This window comes from Sardina pilchardus, chromosome 23 (assembly GCF_963854185.1).
Source record: "Sardina pilchardus chromosome 23, fSarPil1.1, whole genome shotgun sequence".
NCBI classification, from domain to species: Eukaryota; Metazoa; Chordata; class Actinopteri; order Clupeiformes; family Clupeidae; genus Sardina; species Sardina pilchardus.
In genome coordinates, this window is record NC_085016.1 from 17367217 (window position 1) to 17377216 (window position 10000).

General features: G+C 45.2%; 2 protein-coding genes across 2 annotated transcripts in view; both read left to right on the plus strand.

Annotated features, from left to right (window-relative positions):
* pdlim5b (PDZ and LIM domain 5b) overlaps nt 1–604 on the plus strand; it is a 73848-nt gene extending 73244 nt beyond the window's left edge. The window contains exon 13 of the mRNA XM_062527410.1: nt 1–604. This exon is cut by the window's left edge and continues 1363 nt beyond it. The gene's annotated coding sequence lies outside the window, so the exon portion shown is untranslated.
* A 456-nt stretch (nt 605–1060) lies between these two features.
* The window catches only part of bmpr1bb (bone morphogenetic protein receptor, type IBb), a 77695-nt gene continuing 68755 nt past the window's right edge, over nt 1061–10000 (plus strand). The window contains exon 1 of the mRNA XM_062528016.1: nt 1061–1194. The gene's annotated coding sequence lies outside the window, so the exon portion shown is untranslated. The remainder of the gene's footprint in view (nt 1195–10000) is intronic.

Genomic DNA, 10000 nt, shown 5'->3' on the forward strand with positions numbered 1-10000 from the left:
AGGTGAGCCTCAGTTTTATTTAACCTGCTCTATTTATTTTAGTGGAAGGGAAGACTTTGGGGTTCTTAGAGCTTTGCACAATTTCACTGCACTGATGGTCCATGTAGTTTAGGGGCAGTGATGTTTTTTTTTATATAAAAGATTTGTTTTTATATGTTTAAATGATCTTGTTTTAAGTCATTGCAACGTACGTCTCTCTTGTACCCTGCAGTGTTGCGTTAAAGTTCAATTTAATTGTGTTAAATCGATGCCAACATTGTGCCTTAGTGCTTCCAAGTCAATTCTTGAAGCATTTTTCTCTTTAAGCAGTTAACATTGTGACAGTTAACATTTAACAATATGTTGCTAAAGAATATTTGCTGTTAACAGAAATTTTGCCTTTGTACCTATTTAAAATGGAAATATTGAGATGAATTTGGGAGATATGCTTCTAAAAAAGTATGGTAATTGTAAAAAAAAACATTGGTTAGATTGTATTATGTTTGTTGTCAGTCACTTTATGGATGTCTAAAAGTTGCCATGTCTATCAGTTTTTCACAGCCATTGTCAGTATGTTTTCCATGTGGAAAAACCTCTAATAAAGAGTATTGATCTGGGACATACATCATGGCTATGACTGGTTCCTGTTTTAATTTTCTAACTTTGAAAACAAATGCAACATTTCTATAGGCCTAATTAAGTTCTTTATTTCTGATAATAGCCTAGATGAAAACAATCATGGTAGTTCAACAAAATGCTGAATTTTAGTTACAATTTGTGTAGGCTACGATAACAAAACCAGGTGTAGACAGATATGATGTCTTCAGACACGGTGAAGTATGATGACCTGCCTGCACAGGCGTTACATGCCCCCCTTTCATTGCTCCAGACTATTTTCCCGCTAAACAGTCACCAATCAGGATTTTCTCGGACGTTCTAATGTCCAACCCAGGTGTGAAGAGACGGGAAGATATCGCAGTGTAACCTACCTGAAGCAGAGTGCATTACCTTAAGATGGCGATAGTCGGAGCTGTTCTCTCCCGAAGCAAGCATCGAGGAGTGAAAGAGGCAAGACTTGGAGGAAAGGTTGACCTGAGAAAACGTCAGACTCAAGACAAACAGCCTTGCGTAAATAGTTGAGGAGTTTAGGTATAGAATAAAGGGAAAACAAGACGTCGTAACGGAATTTGGCGACTTCTGTTGACTTTGGGAAAGGTGAGTAACACGTTTAATGTATGTGAAGTGGCTTGTGCGGAGTTTGAGACACTCCGAGTTCAGGATATGTTCAGCGGAGTCTAACTGTAGTCTGAAGGCAATGGTCTAACACGATCTGATGCTTTTTACTTAAATTGTCCGCCTACTGATTTTTTATTATGAATGAATATGTCATATCGGATATGGAACAATCCTTTAATCTGAATGAAAATGTAGGCTACTTATAATGAATAGGTTTTTATACCAACCGCGCTTACAATCAAACCAGTGGTTATCGCGTTTCTCTGAACTCAGTCTCAAACGAGTGAAATACAATTATTTATCCACTTTGTGCTATCTTTAACAATGAGTGTTGTTCAGTGTTCTCGGCACGGGTTATCTGAACATCTAAGCAGCCTGCCCACCTATATTTTTTTCAAACACGGGGCGCGATTAGTGCAGGGTGGCTTTGTCAATTTGTCACGCTGATGCTGCAAAGAGCTTTCATCTCGAGTTTGATAAAGAAAAATGGCAACTTCTCTTTTGATATAAATTCGATTTTCTGTTTTAATAAGTCTTTAATTGTGTTATTCTTGTTTGCTTTTATCATGCAATTACAGATAACATTTTCACATCCGAGCCTAAAGTTCCAAAAAGCATCTCGTGTACCTACAGTCGCATCAATATGGGACAAGTAGCCTAATTATCTGATCAGTAAATATAATTTATATTAATCACAATATTTTTTGCTCAGCTGTATAGGATGCATAATAACAAGTCGACATACAAACCATTGTAAAATGCAATGCGTAGCCCAGTTTTCTTTGTACCAGTTGAGTTTTCAAGATTCAGCTTAAACTTTTCAAATGAACAGTTCTCGCTGGCCCCTTTTAGGGGTTCTTTGCCCATCACAGTGAAATTGGTGGAAGGGTCGATTGTATCGATAGGTGGCCTGCCAGTTTGAGAGAATAGTCTAGTTGGTTGAGGACCACACAGTCGGCTACTTATTCTCAATCAACCCTTTCAGCAAAAGAACGTTTCAGTTGTGTTCGCAACCCTTTTGAATGTTGTGGAACTCTTGAAACGCATTTATTTCCAGTGCATGTAGGCTACTCTGGACTATCGTGGCTCCCACACTTCGGTCCAGGCGTCTCTGGCCCCGCTGTCAGTGCCGTAACTATCAGCAGCTGTGCGTCAGACTGGGTTACAGCGTGACCTGTCTGAGGCTGTGCGATGATAGAGATGTTTATGCCGATGTCCTGCCGTTACCCTACCGCTGCATAAACACCGGTCCCGACAGTTTTACATTATTGGGTATTATTCTACTGATAACTATTGATGAGCAATGTGGAAAAATCCCCGAATGTTAAAAGTGGACCGGTCTTGGTGGAAGTGGTTTCAGCGGGGTGGGATTCAGTTGAGATGATTCAGTGTAGCCTCGTATCAGATGTGTGTGTGTGTGTGTGTGTGTGTGTGTGTGTGTGTGTGTGTGTGTGTGTGTGTGTGTGTGTGTGTGTGTGTGTGCGTGTGCGTGTGTGTGCGTGTGTGCGCGTGTGTACATGTGCCTGTGCGCGTGTGCCTGTGCGTGCGTCTCTCTCTGTGTGTGTGTGTGTGTCTGTCTGTTGGACAGAGGATGATTGTTGAGATTGTGTGTAGGTGTCAATATTGGCTTCAGAGGTAGTATTTTATGGAGTGTGAAGATTGTGTTTAGAGTACTGTCTTGAAGGTGAATACATAATGTATGGTGTGTGTGTGTGTGTCTGTGTGTGTATGTGCTTTAAGAAGTGGCTTGACAGTCTGTGTATAATAAGAGAGTGTGTTTTAATGTGGCTAAAGACTATGTATTTGACAAGTGTGTGCTGGACAGTGGTCATTACAATTGCTTTTTGTGGTTGACCAGACCAGGCAGATCATTATAGTCTTAGCTGTAAAACCTGTGATTATTTGTTTGAAAGGCCAGTGGCCTACTGTAAGCCAGACTCGTTGCTCATGCAGTCATATTACAGTGTGTTACGGATACAACAGCCACTGTTCACTTCTAGTGGAGAGTGTCCGCTATACATGTGGGCGATCTGACATCACAGCCTTGTGCGGCCCTTCATGATGCGCCAGCATGGGCACACAGTCACGCACACACACACACACACACACACACACACACACACACACACATACACACACACACACAGACACACACACACACACACACACACACACTCACACACACACACACACACACACACACACACACACACACACATTTGCTAAACTTCTCACAGAGACTATACAGGCATCCATTGAGAGCCATGCTGATTAGATCAGTCCTTTGTGCAGTAGTAATCACTCTTTGTCCATTTGTCAAGTGGTCTCTGGTCACAGAATTGTTTCAAATGTTAGTTTTTTCTTTTAAGTTTTGAATTAACCGTCGGTATAAGCCCTAACAGGAGACGATACAGTAAGATGGCTGCTAAGTATGAGTGAAGATCGGCACTGCTGTGAAATGTACAACGTGAAGAGCCTACGCAAACAAAGTGGCATGGTGGGGGTTTATTGCTCACTTGACCCTAGTAGGCCTCTAGGTTGTAAGGCAGCTCCAATGTCACCAGAGGCTTTTGCCTTTCTCTAGAAATGCGAGCGCAAATCTTGTGTGATGGCCACAAATCCATTCCATTGCACGGAAATCAAGTCCTCGCGCGTCTCGGGTTTCTGATGGATGAAACAGAGGCACAGCAACAGTCAAAAGTTTTGTCGTCGTATGAATTTATAATCAAGCGGTAATTTATCTGATGTCATGCTGCCTGGAAATGGAGAGGACGACCTTGCCGTTTCTCTGCCAGAAGCTCTCAAAGAAACGCTGATGAGAAAGATAATCCAAGTAGTCATCTTCAGCATCTTCTGCATGTAATCTCTGATATCTGAAAGTGATATGAGCGCAGTTGGGCGAGCGTGTCCTTGCAGAGTTGTTCTGACATTTTGTCTGTGGAGGCTGTAACTTTGCCTGGACTCAGGTGATCATGGGATAGGCCCAGCAATGCACTCAAATAGCAGACATCTTTTCCATACGCTTTTTCTCCCAAACGTAGGTGGACACACAAGCTGGAGGAGGAAAGAGCTCTCTCAGCACAGTCAAGGTCACCAGCTGCAACTCCCCCACCCCCACTCTCCCCAAACACACACACACACACAGACTTATAGACACTCACACAGAGGCTGTATTTCAAATCACATACTTCTGTCGGTACACTGCTAGTGTGCACTGAGTGTTTACTTGCGCTGTGCGTGCCCACTTTTCGATGGTTAGTAGTATTGTTCCAGTATCTGCACTAAGTATTTAAAGTGTGCTAGTAGGCAGTTTGAGACACAGCCAGAGATACACACACACACACACACACACACACACACACACACACACACACACACACACACACACACACACATATATATACTGTACTCTCTCTCTCTCTCTCTCTCTCTCTCCCAACACAAACACACATGCAAACCCCACCACCACAGCCCCCCATCACAGCCCCATATAGTCCAGGCACCTCTCTCCGAGCGGCGAGAGGAATACTGCACCACGCCGTATTAACTGACCCCTCACCTCCAGCTTCCTGTCTCATAATTACAGGAAGCCGGCGCAGCCAATGAGACGGACAAGGTGGAGGCAGGGCGGCGGCCATTAATGAACACAGAAGTGCTAGTGTTGGAGAGAGAGATTTTTTTATATTGGAGGGGGATGGGGATGGGATGGTTTGTGGTGGTGGCGGCGGCGGAGATAGTTGAGGGAGTGTATTCTGGAGAAGCAGGGTGTTGGGGTGTCTGTGGTGTGTGAGTGGTTTCTTCTTGAAAGGGGATGGAGATTTATTGGGTGCAGATGCATAGCCACATATGTCTGTGGTGCATGTTGATCTCTTCATTTAGACTGGCCAAATGTCCTGTGGAGGTAAGCTAGCCAGTGAGTCCTTTTTGACCTGTTGTGATGTTACAGTGCTAAAGTACACACTACCATACCAATTACGGAGCTACAAAGGTTCTGCATGCAAAATACACATTTGATATATCTTCCGGTCGGTACACCACAAACAGACACTTATTCAGTTTTGATGAAATATTTGAACATTTCGATGCCAGACCAACGCAAATGTCAACCATCATTCTGGCTCATTCTACTAGTGGAGAATCTCCACATGTTTTCTTATTCACTGCAGATTTTAATGCGCGCTGTTTACTTGTGAGATTTATGTTGGTGTTGAAGTGGATGGTTTGTGACACGTTTAGACTTGTGCATCTGTTTTCCTCGGCTCCTACACATGCAGGGGATTATTTGATTAGGACGGCTCGGGAGAAAAGAAGGCCAAGATGTGACCGAGTGCTGATGATGCTCTTTGTCTTTTGCAGTTTTTGCGAGGCTGTAGCGCAAGATGTGAAGAACACACACACGTGCGTGCGCACACACACACACATGCAAGCACACACATACACACATACACACACACACACACACACACACACACACACACACACACACACATAGACACATGCAAGCACAAACACGCAAGCACACACACACACACACATACACACATATGCAAGCACACCCACGCAAGCACACACACACATACACACACATACACCACACACATACTCACTCACACACTTACGCACTTACACACTCACACATTCACCCTCACGCTCCATTCCCCTGTGAGACAGCTTAACCCTGTCATGGCCTCTTCTGTAGCCAAGCTAGGAGGTGCGTGAGTACGCAAGCAGCTCAGATGAAAGGAGCAGAGAGAAAGAGAGAGACAGAGAGAGAGAGAGAGAGAGGGAGAGAGAGAGAGAGAGAGATAGAGAGAGAAACAAAGAGACAGATAGAGGTAGAGAAAGAGAGAGAGGGAGAGCAAGAGAGAGATTGACAAAGCGAGAGAGACAGAGCGAGGGGGGAGAGAGAAAGGCCAGACTCCGTCGAGCCGTCAGTCAGACGACATGAGTTATTGTTTTGCGCTCGGCGTGTCAGAGCGCTGAGTGAAAGCGTCTGACTCCTGCCGGCTGCAGGCCGCGGCGGCCCCGGGTGAAGTATGGCCCGCCGGGCTTTGATATCGCACACACAGCCCTGACCCCCACAGAGGGAAACAATTGAGCATGAAGCGCCAGCGTGCACCATTAACTGACTTCGGCACTGTTTCATCCCAGCCAGTCATGCCCTTTATACTGTGTGTGTGCGTGTGTGTGTGTGTGTGTGTGTGTGTGTGTGTGTGCCCATGTGTAAGTTTGTGATTGCATGCTTATGTGTGTGCACACATATGTGTGCTTATATAGTACATGTGTGTTGATTGTGCATCAGTGCAAGCAGTTGTGTGTATGTGTGTATATACGTATACACGTCTTGTGTATGGTACAGTATTTTTAGATGTGTCTGTTTGTGTATGTACAGTATGTGCGTGTTACTCGTGTGTCAAGGTCCATTTGTCTGCATGCATGTTAACCCAGCAGACATCTAAGGTTGCACACATGACAAATGACGGGTGGCAGTGTGGGGCTGGTGTTGTGTGCTGTGACGCATGGCTGGATGGGTTACTTGTGAGCGCTGCAGACTGGCCCTCAGTCAGGGACACGCTAACGTTACCGCTGGACTTACTGTAGTGGTGCTGACCTGCTGACCTTTACTGGGATGGCACAAAAGGATACACTAAAGCAGTGCTTTAAATGGTCCATGTATGACACACACACCACACACACTCTCTCACACACACACACACACACACACACACACCACACACACTCTCTCTCACACACACACACACACACACACACACACACACACACACATATACACACTTTTACACACAAACACACAGGCATTTAATTTCCAACCCACCTGAACACCTAAACACACACATATGTAAACACACACAGACACACACACTCACACACACACACACACACACACACACACACACACACACACACACACACACACACACACACACACACACACACACACACACACACACACACACACACACACACAAAAATCATGAAAAAAGTCATGCAGAGGGCCTCGTATCACTCCCCCAGACGGCCGTAGAGACAGAAGCCCAGAGGCAGACACCCGCTGATGGGTGGAGGAGGAGGAGGAGGAGGAGGAGGAGGAGGAGCAGTCGGAGGTGAAGGAGCGGGGGGACGTGGACATGGAGAAGGAGATCACGCTTCTCCACCCTCTCAATGGCTTCTCCAGCTGCCAAAACACCAGGCCTCTCTTCCCTTTGTCTGCTCCTCTGCAGCGCTCACTGACCTCAAGTGTGTGTGCAGCCACAGCTTGATAGGACAAGGGTTTCCTATTCCACAGCTTTGTCCAAGTGCGTGTGTGTGTGTGTGTGTGTGTGTGTGTGTGTGTGTGTGTGTGTGTGTGTGTGTGTGTGTGTGTGTGTGTGTGTGTGTTTTGTGTGTGTTTTAGATGAGGTGAGGTGAGGCGGATTCACTTTTTCTTGTCCGTGTGTCTTCTGGTCCGCTGCGTTTGGAAAGTACTCCACCCAAATACTTATACACTTAAAATGTTCCATACACACGCACACACACACACACAACACACACACACACACACACACACACACACACACACACACACACACACACACACACACACACACACACACACACACACACACACACGCACACACACACACACAGACCTTCCCCTCCCAAATGATACACACTCACATACAAACACACACACAGACTCACACACACGCACACCATGCTGTACAAACAAAAGCATGTGAGCGTTTATTCTCCGAGCTCCGTTTGAAACACTATCATCCTCTTGCTTTCTTCTTTATGGCAATCCTAGCCCCTCCTTGTGTCGGGGCTTAAGGTCTCCATCCATCTGGGTGATTGAAGTGCAGCACTCGTGAAATGGAGACGATGGGCTCTTGGCACTGGTCAGCTATAACTCCTGGTTGTTTTCAATGTCTGGGATTTCAGAGATCGAGGCGTGGGAGTGAGAAGAGTCTGAGGGAACTTTTTTTTTTTTTTTTTTTACTTCAGAATCAGTAGTTTGGACGACATATTCAAAATCGAAAAAGCTCACACACGGTTTTATTTTTTTATATTTTCTTTAGTAGCGGCAAGGGTTACAAACAAATGTTTCAGCCATTAGGCTTTCATCACTGATGGAGGCCTAATGGTTGAAATGTTTGTTTGTAACCCTGGCCACTGCTGAAAAAAGCACAATTTTGTAAATAATTTATGTGCTTTTGTATCACACACTGAACTGGTGGTCTTCATTTAGGTTGCAAAATCTATCTAATCGTACTGGAGTAAAAACATGAACTCTTGACTAGAAAAAGAATAATTGAGGAAAGTGTGGAGTTATGGAGATACTGTATATATGCAGTTTGGCTCCAGTATTGGATATGGTAGATTAGTGGGACTTTGGCAATGCTGTGCTTTTGTCACGATCGTTATGGCTTTGGGCTCATCGTCCGCCTCGCGTTGAAAGCCCGTGAACAGCCGGAACCTCTGAGAATGAATGGGGTGGAGGAGCGTTTACAGCAGTCATATTTCAACAGCCGGAGACTGTGCGGCATTGATTATTCCTGCAGTATTAAGAAGCCACTGAAGTAGGTATCTAGTGATATGCTTTGTAAAAAAAAAAAAAAGTGAAGGCCGAGGGCTTTATTCCCATCAGAAATGTAGACGGGGGTATTACGAAAGTGCTCTTGCTGAGAACCTGTTCAAAAGCCTCCTGTCCACCATATTGTAATATAATGCATGTTGTTGACTTCACAGTGGCAGTGGAGTTTAGCATATTGTCCGGGAATTTACTACCTGACTTCTAACTGAGTTGAATTGCGAGTTAGATAGATAGATAGATAGATAGATAGATAGATAGATAGATAGATAGATGGATACTTTATTGATCCCCAAGGGGAAATTCAAGAGTTGTGGACTGAGAGACAGTTGAAGTGAAGTTCAGCCTTGGCTCTCAGTGGTAGCCTACACATCTTCCACGGCAGATGGTCCGGTGGACATTTTAAGCCCGAGATTGCTTCATCCTGGTGTGGAGGCTTACAGTTGCCCCCCCAACCCCCATCATTTTCACAATCAAGCCCAAACAGAGAAGGTGCTCATCTTCTCCCTCTGTCTCTGACTTTCTCAGACAGCTTTTCCGCTCTAGAGAGAAAAAGAAGTCTGTTAATCCTCTCGTATCCTGATTTGATGAGGGGGTATCCCATCGCCGGTTCTTCTACTGGACCGATGAAGGAGAAGAAGAGAAAGAGGAAGACCGAGCAGGGGGCTTGAATTGCTTCAAGCTGCAGGAGTCTGTGTGCCTGTAGGCCCTGGGATCAGACAGAGATGGGGAGATCGCACTTCCTGCTATTAGAGGGATGTTGAAATTGGGGGGAGGGGAGATGGTAAGCGAGGGAATGAGAGAGAGAGAGAGAGAGAGAGAGAGAGAGAGAGAGAGAGATGAAAAGGTAGAGAGAGAGTGGAATAGAGAGAGAGCGAGAGTGAGAGTGAGAGAGACTGTTGTGTTGATGGTAACCTGAGGTTGAATTCAATCAGCACTTCCAGTGTGCATATGTAATTAAGCTGATATTACAGAGGCCAAACTAAAGCATCTCATTGGTTGAGACAGCAAGCAGCTAACTCTGGATTGGCCAGCGCCTCGGGGAGTGTGAACAACAGAGGTCCAGAAGAGAGCTGTCCACTGTCGAGAACTGTTGGTGATTGTGTTTGTGGAAAAGGCCGCAGAGTGGAAAGACGGTGTCAGTGGAGACCAGTTGGAGGTTATGTGTGTCTGGTGGAGAAAGTCTCGAGCTGA